The sequence below is a fragment of the Triturus cristatus genome, chromosome 7, assembly GCF_964204655.1.
Source record: "Triturus cristatus chromosome 7, aTriCri1.1, whole genome shotgun sequence".
Taxonomy (NCBI): domain Eukaryota; kingdom Metazoa; phylum Chordata; class Amphibia; order Caudata; family Salamandridae; genus Triturus; species Triturus cristatus.
Window position 1 is genome coordinate 1,854,820,373 of NC_140590.1, and position 14,427 is coordinate 1,854,834,799.

A 14,427-nucleotide genomic window follows, 5' to 3' on the forward strand; every position below is an offset into this window, starting at 1 on the left:
GAAGGTGAGCAGACACTGCAATTGTTTGAAAGTTCTGCTAAATCAGCAGAGCGGAAGTCTGTCCTGAAGCAGCTGTCACAGAGGGTAAGACACTACATCAGAACCTTAGTAAGCATGTGACGTATGGAAAACTAGGGAAAAGCGTAAAAAGATAACCTGAGCGCCCTGCCACTGACGGAAATCTGGCATATTGTATGAGGCTGGCTTAGTATATGGTGCTCACTTATGTAAGTGGAGCACCTTGCACTAATCCAGACAACCCTTATGGAGATTTTAGTGGTCTAAGACAACCTTAGAAAGCTCTCTAAGTGGTAGCTATGAAGAGCAGCCTTCAGGCTTAGTCCAGGAGTGTAAAGCAGCTTGTTTTACCAGTAAAAATCTTATGGTATAGGTTAAGTGAAACCACACAGTGTAGTTATAAAAATATGTATTTATTATTAACACTCACTAACACAATACATTATCTCCTACCCCGGAGATACAAACACAATCCACACAATACTTTGTCGATAGAATACGTGAATAGCACAGAATACACAGTGGTCCCCAGGGGGAGACCAAACCATATACTAAAATAGTGGAATGTGAACCACGACCTAAGTCGAGACTGGACTCAGAAGACGTAGAAGTGTTAGGGACCCAAGGAACCACCCACGGTAAGTACCCAGGAACCCCACAGAGGCCATGTGCAGAGTGGGAACAAGACGGCGTGATCAACACAAGTCAATAGGAAAGTCGCGGTTGCAGTTCTCAAGAAGGACCCTTCCCAGAGGACCCTAAAGAAACCCTGTGGAATATAGAAGGTTGGAGAATCACCCCACCTGTGGATATCCCGGGAACCAGGATACCTACACCAAGGAAGCCGGGTGCATAGGTGTAAAGTGACATTGGAAACCTCCGTAGATCACAATGGAGGACTTCAGTAAAGATGCCGTAGGCGAAGAAGCTGAAAGAGTCCAGTGGAACCCAAGGGTGGATTCAGGATGTCAGGTACCTGCAAGCAGAGTGGACAGATTCTATGCCACTCAGGAACAACCAGGAGGCACGAAAGACGAATGCCCACCGATGTCAGAAGATGCGGTAGAGTTGACAGTGACCTTGGCCCTGTAGCTGAGCGGACCAAGTGACCCTGTGGAAGACCGGGAGCCTTTCACGAGCTGTCCCACATCGGCTGTCAAGAGCCAAGTGGTCGGTGACCGGCGGGAGCACCAACTAGCCTTGGCAGCAGCAACAAACTTGGCAGACGAAAAAGGTGCAATGTCGGCCCGAGTAAGGTCCAAGGGACTCACCAAATGCAGATAAATCAGAGTAGGCCCTGAGCAAACAGAGGAGCCCACAGGAACCAAAGAAGACCCTCAAAAGGACCCGCAGGCTGAAGGCACAGGAGTCGCAAGAGGACCTTGACCAGTTCACCCATGATGCAGACCCACACTGCAGAGGATGCAGTGAGGACAAAGATCTTGGCAGCAAGAAATGCTAGAGGCTGAAGCTTCTTGGAGCCCCAAGATCTCTGGTGAGGAAAGTCAACAAGCCTTGACAATGTCAAGTCAATGGGGTGCACAGGGGTACTTGTCATGCTTGCCGCGACCACTCCTCCTCTGGTGACGGACCATCTGCAGCGTCTGGCTATCGCGCACGCGATGGCGGCAGGCCAGTAGAAAAGCCTGCCATTCGGAAGGCTCGGGGCTTCGCGTTCTAGTGTTTGCCCCAGGCTGTTCCGTGAACTTCCTGTTCCTGCTTCCGGGTTCCGGTTTGCTCCTGTTGCGCGGGCGCTTCGGCGTCCGTTTTGGAGTCTCATCCTTCCTTGCTTCTCCGTCCTCTTTCTTGGAGAGCGAATCGGACAGTCCGTTATTCGGACGTATTGCTGAGTGTTTTTTCTCGGCCAGCAGAGCTCTGTTGTATATTTTGCGGTACCGCTGTTCTCTTTCTTTTTGCCCCGTCCTTCCGGATACTTTCCTGTTTTGGGATCCGAGCTCACAGGGACCAGAGCGCTCCGCCCACCTTGCCGGATTTTGTCCCGCGGGCCGGCCGGGTGTCTCTGCCCTGTCTCCCCCCATCTTCGAGGCCAGTTGTGGTCCTACCATTTATCCCTGTGGTAGGCTTACCTCCAGCGAGTGCCAGATTCTCCCCTCCTTCTTGACGTGCACTTCTCCTGCTGATGTGTCTGGAATCTACACGAAGAAGCCTCTCCAGGTGCCTTGTGTCTACTGTGATTTCCTCCGGATTCTCCAAGTAAGACAAGTGGGGAGGGACTTTTGGATTCTTTAGACTTTCAGCTGATGAACTGTTATATTGAGTCCTTCTTATGTTGTAGGGTCGAACTGCATCCACTCCAGTAGCAGATTACGACTTGCCTTGCCTTTGCTTGACCTCTTCTGATCTCCTGTGCATCTCCATAGGTAGCGGAGGGCCTATAGCCGTTAGGTATTCTGATAGGCATAACTACACAAGGGGTGGGGGTCTTAGGGTCTTTATAGGTTTGTAGAGTCACTTATATTGTTCTTTTTTCACATTCACAGATCACTGTTTCACGAACATAACCACAGTTGCATAAAGACACAGCAGAAGGAAGAAGACCACAGTCCTGTGTTTCCCCTTTTATCCTTGTTTTGTTCCCCTTCTTTCCGCCGCCACCTCTGTGCTCTAGGGCTTGATAGAGGCAGAGAGGGAGGTGGAAGGTTGGGACTTTCTCTACATTGGGACTTGGTGTTGCATGACGCCCCTGCGGAACTCTGACCGGGTAAGATCCTTACAGAACGCGAAGCCCACGTGGTGTGTTCTGCCCGGGCGTCATGGAGCAACAACACGTAACATTGGCGGATCTCGCCAACATGATTGGGAATCTTCAGGCAGAGACCCAGGCGTTGGCACTGCGAGTAAATTCTATACAGAGGGAGAGGCAGGGGGAAGGCCATGCTAGTGACTCCGCACCCACTATACAGGTCCATACTCCTCCGTCCATTCCTCTCGCCCCTCCTGAGAGGTTTACGGGCGATTCCTCCAAATTTGCCACGTTCATCAGCCAGTGTCAACTGCATTTCACTTGTAAAGCCCCCTGTTTTCCCACAGATCAGGCTAAAGTAGCGTTTGTGATATCATACCTCGGGGGGTCTGCTGCAAATTGGGCAATTCCATTAATAGACCGAGATGACCCTCTTTTACAGAACTATGGGGCTTTCAAGAATGAATTCAGAAAGTTATTTGATAAACACACATATACTCTCACAGCCGATACGGAATTGCTTTCCTTAAAACAAGGAACTAATGAGATAGCCACCTATATTTCTTCCTTTCAGAAGTTAGTAGTCGAGGCAGACTGGCCCGAGGAGAAACGTGGTACATTGTTCTATAGGGGCCTGAGGGACGAGATCAAAGACGCCTTGTCTCAGATAGTGGACCTTCCCCGTTCCTGTAAGGACCTCATTGATCTGGCAGTGCAAATTGATCACCGCCTGCAGGAACGTAAGAAGGAGAGAGGAGGTAAAACAGAGGTTCGGGTAGTAACAATAAGGGAGAAAAGACCTGAAGTCCCCTCTACAGTAGAGGAAGCAGAACCGATGCAGATCGGTATAGTGAGAGGACCTTTAACCCCGGACGAGAGACGCCGACGGCGAGAAAACCGGCTCTGTTTATATTGTGGGAAGGCGGGACATTTTTTGAGGGCCTGTCCCACCAAACCAGTGTCAGGCAAGAAGTCGGAAAACTAGGAAGCCCGGAGACCTGTGAGACAAGGACTTCGGGTACATCTGGATTAAGTGTCTCTTCTTCCGACCCTATCACATTTTCCTCTGGTCATTTTTTTGTCCCTGCTGATTTGGTATGGAAACAAGGACAGACTGAAACCCAAATCATGCTGGACTCTGGGGCTTCAGGGAACTTTATGGATATAACATGGGCTCAGGAACACCGCATTCAGCCCCAGGACAAGGGGTATGGAGAGACGGTTACCACTATAGATGGGAGTGTGTTAAAATCAGGGCCCATAACACAGAAGACCGAACCCATCAGAGTTCTCCTAGAAACCAATCATGTGGAGCAGGTGGAATTCGATCTTATTCAGTCGCCTCAGTTTCCTGTTCTCTTAGGCCTACCCTGGTTAAGGAAACATAATCCTCTCATAGATTGGCATAAGGCCACTTTACAGTTTCGACCAGAATGTTGCAAGGCACACACCCTGGCTGTTAGTCAAAACCAAGAGAGTAGAAGTACTGGGAACAAAGAAGAGGTGCCTAAGGTTTACCAAGACTTAAACGCTATTTTTGACCCCAAGGAGGCCACTTCCTTGCCGCCTCACAGACCCTATGACTGTCGTATAGACCTTCAAGCAGGAGCCAAGATACCGTTCAGTCGTGTCTATTCCTTGACGGAAAAGGAAAACCTGTATTTACGGGAATATTTAGACAACATGCTTTCCTTAGGGTTCATCCGACCCTCCAAATCACCGGCCTCTTCTTCTCTGTTCTTCATTCCCAAACGGGAAGGGGGTCTACGCTGTTGCATTGACTATAGGGCATTAAATAAAATAACCATCAAGAACAGATACCCTCTTCCACTCATCTCCGCCCTCCTAGACAGAGTAAAAGATGCCCGTGTATTCACAAAATTGGACTTACGGGGGGCATATCATTTGGTGCGGGTAGCAGAGGGGGATGAGTGGAAGACGGCTTTCTGTACCAAGTATGGACTGTTTGAATACTTGGTAATGCCCTTTGGGCTTTGCAACGCGCCCTCTGCTTTCCAATTCTTTATAAATGAGGTGCTAAAAGACCTGTTAGATAATTGTGTAATCGCCTATATCGACGATTTGCTGATCTTTTCACAGTCTGTACAAGAACACATCTCACATGTACGACAGGTTCTACAGCGCTTGCAGGACAATCAATTGTACTGCAAATTGGAAAAATGTACATTTCATGTACAATCAGTTCCCTTTTTGGGGTATATAATCTCTCCCAAGGGGTTGCGAATGGATCCACAAAAGGTGGAGGCCATTACAAGGTGGCCGGCTCCTCAAAAGATCAAAGACATTCAGCGATTCATCGGTTTTGCCAATTTTTATCGGCGCTTTATCAACGGCTTTTCCAGATTAGTAGCCCCTATAACGCAACTACTCAGAAAAGGGGTCCCGTTCATTTGGTCAACTGAAGCCGATAAAGCGTTTCAAACCCTGAAGGAGGCCTTCACCCGAGCTCCAGTACTGCAACATCCAGACCCGAGTTATCCTTTTGTGTTGGAGGCTGATGCGTCACAGGTCGCAGTAGGTGGGGTACTCTCACAAGCAGATAGACACTCAGGAGAATTGCATCCAGTAGCCTTTTTTTCACACAAACTAACCCCTGCAGAAGCCAACTATGCAGTGGGAGACAAGGAGTTGTTAGCTATTAAAAAAGCCTTTGAAGAGTGGCGGCAATACCTACTGGGAACCAAACATACGGTGACTGTATATACAGATCATCGTAATTTGCAATTTCTACGATCAGCTAAGGCCCTTTCCATGAGACAGCTCCGTTGGGCACAGTTCTTTAGTGAGTATGACTTCACTATACAGTACCGGGCGGGTAGAAAGAACGGTAAAGCGGATGCTATGTCTCGCTTAGGGTTTGAGATACCAGAAGAGAAGGCAGAACCTCCCTTGATCATCCCTCCAGACAAGATCATAGGAGCCTTATCCGAGAACGACTTCCTTTCGGAAGTCGTGAGGGAACAGCAAGGTCCCGAGGGGCAGGAGTTGATTAAGACCACAGAGTATGAGACTAGAGAAGGGGTCATATATGTACAGGGAGGGCTAGTATTACCTACACATGCCTTACAGGAACAAGCTTTAGAGTGGTGTCATTCCCATCCCTTGGCCGGTCATCCCGGACTTAAAAAGACTTTGGATAATGTACGACACCGCTTTTGGTGGTCTACCCTGGGCAAGGATACTGAACAATACGTTAAGACCTGTCATGTATGCGCTCAAAGCAAGGTGTCGCGGCAACACCCCTCTGGGTTACTCCAACCCTTACCCACACCTCCTTTCCCTTGGCACACGGTGTCTTTAGATTTCATAGTGGAACTTCCCCCTACTATCAAGGGCTTTAACACTTTGTTGGTGGTAGTGGATTTGTTTACGAAGATGGCACACTTCATCCCCCTGAAGGGATTACCCACTGCAGCAGAACTAGCCACTGTTTTCTTACAGCATGTGATCAGGTTACACGGATTCCCCTCTGTGGTAATTTCAGATAGGGGTGCCCAGTTTGTCTCTCGATTCTGGCGACAGCTATGCTCCTTACTGCAGATTGATGTGAGACTGTCCTCTAGCCATCATCCGCAGACAGATGGGCAGACCGAAAGGGTCAACCAGTGTTTTGAGCAGTACGTGCGAAGTCAGTCTTTACACTCACGCAGCGAGTGGGATAAGATGGTATGGGTGGCGGAGTTCGCATATAATAACAGCCAACATGCATCCACTAAGTACACTCCTTTTTTTTGTTCACATGGTTATCATCCAAAGGCTTTTCTATCACCTAGAGCCTCCTCTTGTAACGCACCAGCAGTTAGTGACTTCGTTCAAGAAATCCACCATATACACCAGCTGACACAGTCAAACTTAGAACAAGCAAAGGAAGCATACAAAAAAGGAGCAGATCGCCATAGACAGTTAGAACCAGACTATAAGGAGGGCGATGAGGTATGGTTGTCTACCAAATACATTCCATTGAAGGGGTCCTGTAAATTTAAACCTAAGTTCCTTGGACCATACCCGATCTCTAGAGTCATCAATCCTGTGGTTATGGAACTAACACTCCCTGAAACCATCAAGGTACACCCTGTTTTCCATGTCTCCCTCCTGAAACCTGTGGAACCCGGTACTCGTTTACCAGCTCACCCTCCTCCGGTATTGGTTGACGGGGGAGAAGAATATGAGGTAGAATCCATTGTTGACTCCCGACGGAGTAGACGCCGTCTACAATACTTGATACATTGGAAGGGGTATGGCATTGAAGATCGCACCTGGGAACCTGCCAGCCAGGTGCATGCTCCTCGCTTGATACGATTGTTCCACAGACGACATCCTCAGAAACCCAAACCCGTGGGGGGTGCGTTAGGGGGGGTGTACTGTCATGCTTGCCGCGACCACTCCTCCTCTGGTGACGGACCATCTGCAGCGTCTGGCTATCGCGCACACGCGATGGCGGCAGGCCAGTAGAAAAGCCTGCCATTCGGAAGGCTCGGGGCTTCGCGTTCTAGTGTTTGCCCCAGGCTGTTCCGTGAACTTCCTGTTCCTGCTTCCGGGTTCCGGTTTGCTCCTGTTGCGCGGGCGCTTCGGCGTCCGTTTTGGAGTCTCATCCTTCCTTGCTTCTCCGTCCTCTTTCTTGGAGAGCGAATCGGACAGTCCGTTATTCGGACGTATTGCTGAGTGTTTTTTCTCGGCCAGCAGAGCTCTGTTGTATATTTTGCGGTACCGCTGTTCTCTTTCTTTTTGCCCCGTCCTTCCGGATACTTTCCTGTTTTGGGATCCGAGCTCACAGGGACCAGAGCGCTCCGCCCACCTTGCCGGATTTTGTCCCGCGGGCCGGCCGGGTGTCTCTGCCCTGTCTCCCCCCATCTTCGAGGCCAGTTGTGGTCCTACCATTTATCCCTGTGGTAGGCTTACCTCCAGCGAGTGCCAGATTCTCCCCTCCTTCTTGACGTGCACTTCTCCTGCTGATGTGTCTGGAATCTACACGAAGAAGCCTCTCTAGGTGCCTTGTGTCTACTGTGATTTCCTCCGGATTCTCCAAGTAAGACAAGTGGGGAGGGACTTTGGGATTCTTTAGACTTTCAGCTGATGAACTGTTATATTGAGTCCTTCTTATGTTGTAGGGTCGAACTGCATCCACTCCAGTAGCAGATTACGACTTGCCTTGCCTTTGCTTGACCTCTTCTGATCTCCTGTGCATCTCCATAGGTAGCGGAGGGCCTATAGCCGTTAGGTATTCTGATAGGCATAACTACACAAGGGGTGGGGGTCTTAGGGTCTTTATAGGTTTGTAGAGTCACTTATATTGTTCTTTTTTCACATTCACAGATCACTGTTTCACGAACATAACCACAGTTGCATAAAGACACAGCAGAAGGAAGAAGACCACAGTCCTGTGTTTCCCCTTTTATCCTTGTTTTGTTCCCCTTCTTTCCGCCGCCACCTCTGTGCTCTAGGGCTTGATAGAGGCAGAGAGGGAGGTGGAAGGTTGGGACTTTCTCTACATTGGGACTTGGTGTTGCATGACGCCCCTGCGGAACTCTGACCGGGTAAGATCCTTACAGTACTGCTCCAGCAGTTCGATGAGGGATACTGGCTTCAAACTTGCTGTGAAAACAGTGCGGGCTTTGAGGGAGTTGCAGAACAACCACCTGTATTGCTGAACCTTTTGGAGTCCATTAGAGCTCAGGAACAGCAGACCAGTCAGCTTCGTAGCGGTGCCTGTAGATGCAGGGGAGTGACTCCTTCACTCCAAGGGAGATTCCGTTGGGTGTCCTGGATGTCCACAGGCCTGGAGAAGAACCTGTATGGAGCACAGGCACAGATGACGCAGAACATTGGCAGTACGATGAGACCAATACAGCAGGAGTCTTCCCGGTGCAGTCTCGGTTCCCAAAGCAAAGTCCAAGGAAGTCCAACGTGCCCAGACGGTTGAAGATGAAGTGGTTTCGGATCTGAATCTTGTCCCATGACAAATCTTAAGAACCACCCACAGGTAAGCCCTTAATTACCATAAAGAAAGAGTTGGGGCAATTCAGGAGTCCCTCCCAGAGGAGGGGCTGGACTGTGGGGAGGATTCTCCCATGTCCTTTGTCCAGTTTTATGCCAGAGCAGGAGCCATCGGCTCCCTGAACTGATTCCACCTGAAGTATGCAAGGAGGGCACCAAACACGCCCTTCAAAGCTGTCTAGTGGCACTGGCAGACGCCCCCACCCTAACCCAATACAGTAAGTCCTGTCTGGGAGGTGGTCACACCTCCCTGTGACAGGAACCCTATTGTCCTACCTTTTCCCTGCTTGAGCTTGGCTCAGCAGCTAGAGGGAAGATTCATGTCTGTGATTGGCAGCAGCCATAGCCATAGCCATAGCTTGCTGTCATACTCTGGAAGACTGTTACCAGGAGCACCGTTTACAGTGTTGGGGTATGATTCCAACATGTTTGATACCAAACATGCCAGGGTTCATTATAGCCAGTTTCGAGTTAGCTATCGCATAATGACGCATGGCCCCTCTATGTATAGTAATGGCTGATGCACTTCCAACGCCTGGAGAATGGACTCCAGCGTTTGTTGGGGTGTCCTGGTCATGCACGGGTATCCCCACACTTATAACCAATCACCCTGCCTACAGGATTGAAAGGCCTGCCTTAAGGGCGACTTATAGGTTTTAAATGTAGCAACCTCAGATATAAGAAAACTTATATCTGTCATAAGTGGTGCTAGCACCAGCTTATACAGGCTGCAATGGCTGGCTTGTAGTCACAATTTGAGTGGTCTCTCAGGGGTGGCATAATACATGCTTCTTTAGTAACAACAAGGGCACCCAGAAAAAAGTCAACCAGGGACCCTGGGAATTAAGTAATTCTAAGCAACAATAGTCCCTAGAAAGAAAAGAGTAGCAGTAGTGATAAATAAGGACACAATCAGTACTTATATTTTGAGAGACTTGTCCAGCCGGACAGAGGTCATGAGTTTTACTAATATAGTAATAATATCAAAAATGTCAAAGATTCATAAAGTGGGACACAAGCCTGTGTCCAGTACATACATTAGAACAAAGAAGCAAAAGGTTCAGGCATGAAACAGATTTGGTGAGCGTGTAGTACAGGAAACAGAAGGACAGTTAAAATATCGAAGTGACAAAATTGAAAAGAGAACAAAAGGTAGATTCAGTAAGGCAAGGGGTGAGTAAGGCATCCAACTGGATGTGAAAATTAAACGGACCAGAAATGAATTAATTAGACAGAGGTTCTAAAAGGAGTAAGGACTAGTAAGGTTATATATTGGTTGAGTTGCAAAAAGATGAAAAGAAAAACGAAAAGTGTGCAAGGGGTACAGTTAAAATACGAACCTCAGAAAGTTAAGGGACAACATTCTAAGGATCAGAAAGTTACGGAATGGGAGAAAGAATTTACATTAGCACATAATTTGTACATAAATTGTACTGATATACTGATAGCCTGAACACGGGATTGAATCAACTTGAGGATTGGACTACCATTACTTGATCCCTAAGTACTTTCTCCCTCCAATTCTCCGATGCTCTGTGTGATTCCATCTAACCACCGTTATGTACAAATTATGTGCTAATGTAAATTCTTTCTCCCATTCCGTAACTTACTGATCCTTAGAATGTTATCCCTTAACTTTCTGAGGTTCGTTTATTTAACTGTACCCCTTGCACACTTTTCGTTTTTCTTTTCATCTTTTTGCAACTCAACCAATATATAACCTTACTGGTCCTTACTCCTTTTAGAACCTCTGTCTAATTAATTCATTTCTGGTCCGTTTAATTTTCACATCCAGTTGGATGCCTTACTCACCCCTTGCCTTACTGAATCTACCTTTTGTTCTCTTTTCAATTTTGTCACTTCGATATTTTAACTGTCCTTCTGTTTCCTGTACTACACGCTCACCAAATTCTATCTTATGTCTCCTCCTTGTCAGACATTGTTCTAAGTCTAATATATAGCCTTCATTGTATGATGCTTGACTTCATGTAATACTTTACTCACTATCTCAAGATGGCCGCTATGTTTACAAATCTGTCCGAGTCCCTTCACTCTTTCCATGATTTAGACAAAGCCCGGCCCACTATCACGCTTTAATACACTCGTGCACCCGTTGTTTGTTAGCAGCCGTACTGACGGTACATTGCTCCCGCATCGCTGGATTCTCCCACTATTGTACTAACTTTGGTGAGTGTGCCTTGCCCTTCCTCATCTGCGTTCCAGCCCTCCTTACTATCCGCACTTATCCTATAACTAAGTCATCATTCCTTTATTTTCACAGTAACTTCCACGAGTTTTCGCCGACCTCTGTCAATTTAATTTAAGACGAGGTACACAATATCATTGTCCATCGGCTACGTTTCTCGTTTCATACCAACAGTAAGTTTTTACATTCCTTTCACGCTTAGCACCCACGCTCAACACGCATTGGTTTATTTATAATTATATAATTTGTCCCCTTGGTTCCCTCCAGATATCGTCTCTGATACAACCGCTGCTGCGGTAAGCGCCCTGTTCCTCTTCAATTGTTATTCTCACTCTGCTTCACTGGATTAATTCCCGTTCTAAGGCTGTAACAAGCACATTTTTAGGCATCTTTCAACTGATACCTTCACAACCTCGTATAGCATGTACTCTAATGCACACGCCCTGGCTGATAATTGATCTCACGCCTGCCACACCGGCTTTAGCTCCGAAGCACGATTCATGCTTGACCACCATCTCAACAATGTTATGGTTCTGACTCATAAATATTGATTGTCAATAGCTACTTGTATAAATGCTATAAAGTTTAGAGTTTTAAATCTTACTCTGTAATGTTTTAATATCAACTTGCCTTAATAATGTTCTGCACCTGCCTTGATATCCACGTGATTGCTCCTCCTTCCTCTCTGATATCACTATTAGGACATTGTACATTACGTAATGTGTAGGTTTTTAGTTGTCACCATTTAATTCTTGACTCGCAAGAGTCCTTAATGTTCATAATCCCTTCTCCCTCTTCCTTCCCTTTCTCTTCAAGGTTATTCAGGTTGTACCTTACAGGCATTATTGTCTTTTGTCCTGATGCTGATTCTTGCATTTCCTTAATAGGATCGAAACGCCGTCGACACTCACAAATACCCGATATGTTGTAAAAACCTTAACTGTGACACATAAGGGTGTTGTTCGTATTGTTTGTTTCTCCATTTTTATGCTACCTATAACAAACTATGTTTCATGCCTGAACCTTTTGCTTCTTTGTTCTAATGTATGTACTGGACACAGGCTTGTGTCCCACTTTATGAATCTTTGACATTTTTGATATTATTACTATATTAGTAAAACTCATGACCTCTGTCCGGCTGGACAAGTCTCTCAAAATATAAGTACTGATTGGGTCCTTATTTATCACTACTGCTACTCTTTTCTTTCTAGGGACTATAATACATGCTTCAGCCCATGGGGGACCCCTGGTGTACCTATGTCCTGTGAACCTTACTACCATGTACTAGGGACTTACAAGGGTACACCAGTAGCCAATCTGGGGGGTACCTAAGTACTCACCAAGGTCCAATTTAGGGAGGAAGCAGAGAGACTGAGGTCCTGATTAGCAGGATCCCAGTCAGACAAGTCAAACCAACAGAATGACACCAGCAAAACGTGGGGGTAGGCATGAAGGCAGATCCTACTTTCCTACACATATTATCTATTTTATAAGTCTTCGCAGAGTAGTTGTAAGGCAGCCTCGGAGGCAATCCTGTGGAAGCCACCCTTTTTCAATTGTCAGCACACTAGGAAAGGTAAATATTTATATATTTATTGTAGGTGCTGGTCACTTGGATGGCTGAACGTAACACAGACAGTACGCTTTTCCGCTGGGCGTGATGCAGACGATACGCTTTTCCGCTGGGCGTGACACAGACGGTATGCTTTTCTGCTTGGTGTGACAGACAGTACGCTCGGGCTGCTGGGCATGATACAGATGGTACGCTTGGGCCCTGGTGTGATACAGGGTGCAATTAGGACATTTAGGGAAAAAGATTTGGACCTGAGAGATTACGTGTAACTTGTGTTTGGCCAAGAGGGTCCTGTGGTTCTCAAGTTATTCCCTTTTTTCTGCTTACTATTGTTATTATCTTTGTCCCGTAGCCGATATTGACAGACTATCAGGCTCACCTAGTCCTGTGCACCTTTCAGAGCTTTCCCTGGTCACAAGATAGCATGTGCTAGGAGCAGGCGAAGGGATTTTTGACAAAGTCATCATTTTTTCTCTGTCGGTTTTTTAGGTGTTGGTCGTTTGGCCCACTGGACGTGATACAGATGGTACGCTTGGCCCCTGGGTGTTTTACAGGGTGCTATTATTGATGTAAGGTATATGGGATGTTGTGGTGCTGTTAAATACTGCAAACTGTGTTTTGTATTAAATGTTGAGTTTTTTGTCGATGACTCAATTCAGATACTGTTTTTATTGACAATTGCACTTTTTCTATGTTGCAACCCTTCGTATGTATTGTTATTTGGGTTTATAAAATGTTTATGTTGATGCATCTGTAGAAGCGCTGAGCTCATTGTAACGTAATTATAAGCAGTTAAGACTGGGATAGATGTATAAGCAAGGAGGCTTGGTTTGTTTTGCAACAATGCCTTTATTTTGAGTTTAGTGCGTGTAAAAACACATATATATTTTTTGTGAGGAATCTTCTTGAAATTATGATAAGCTTGTCTTTGTCTTCTTCCTTTATCTCCCTCTAGGTCTTCAGATGTGGAAGGACCCCGTAATCTCGGAAAATAAAGTAGCTGTAAGTATGTATTCTAGGTAAATTCAATAATCTCCCTTAATCATCTCCTTTTGTGCTCAGGTTGAAGATGAGGCATGATGAATTATACTCAAAGAGAAACAAAATAGGGGGTATATATATAACAAGCTGAAAGAGAGACAGATAACCTCCCTGGCTCCTCCGTATCCCTCACCTCCCTTTTTATTCAGAGTATGCACGACGACTCCTTACCCTGCAGAGTCATGGGAGCTTTTAGGACAACGTAAAGGGAGGATCACTGTATTTAAGGGATTCCTCAATTAATTCAGCCCCTGTTTTCCAACATAAGGAATTCATTATCAGGGTTTTCATAGTCTACCCAAGTGCCTTTTGGGATAGGTAGTGCTCTGCGCGCTAAGGGCAAAAAAAAAACCAAGAAGAAATAGAATAGTATAGTAGCCCGTCACCAACAACTCCTGTGTATAGTGTCTCCTCCCCTCCCTCCTGGTAAGTATCCCTAGACCTTGTACTCACACACTACATCACAACTCTCCAGAGTTGGAGCAGCTGTTCAGCAACCTCCAGGGCAATCCACAACTTCTCTGGACCGTACTTGTCTTCTTTTCTGTTGAGATTGGGTCCTTCGGGATTCTCCTGCTCGACATCTACTCTGCTGGCCTGTCCGCAATCTTCCTCTGTTCTGCAATGTCCCGAGCAGTGGTTCCTCTCCTCTGGAGGCTTCTGACCCGTCTCTCCAGCTGTCGGTGTCCTCCTCCTCTGTTCTCCCTTACGGCTTCTTCGTTGTCCTTTCCTCTCACCGGGCTTCATAGGATTGTTTCTTTTTTGTCCCTGAACCCGCTTCTCTGTTTAAAGAAACAGTCACCTTTGACTGTTGGTGGGACTGTGATGCGGGGCAGTTTAACTCTTTTTCCCTTTCTCTTCCAGGTTTCG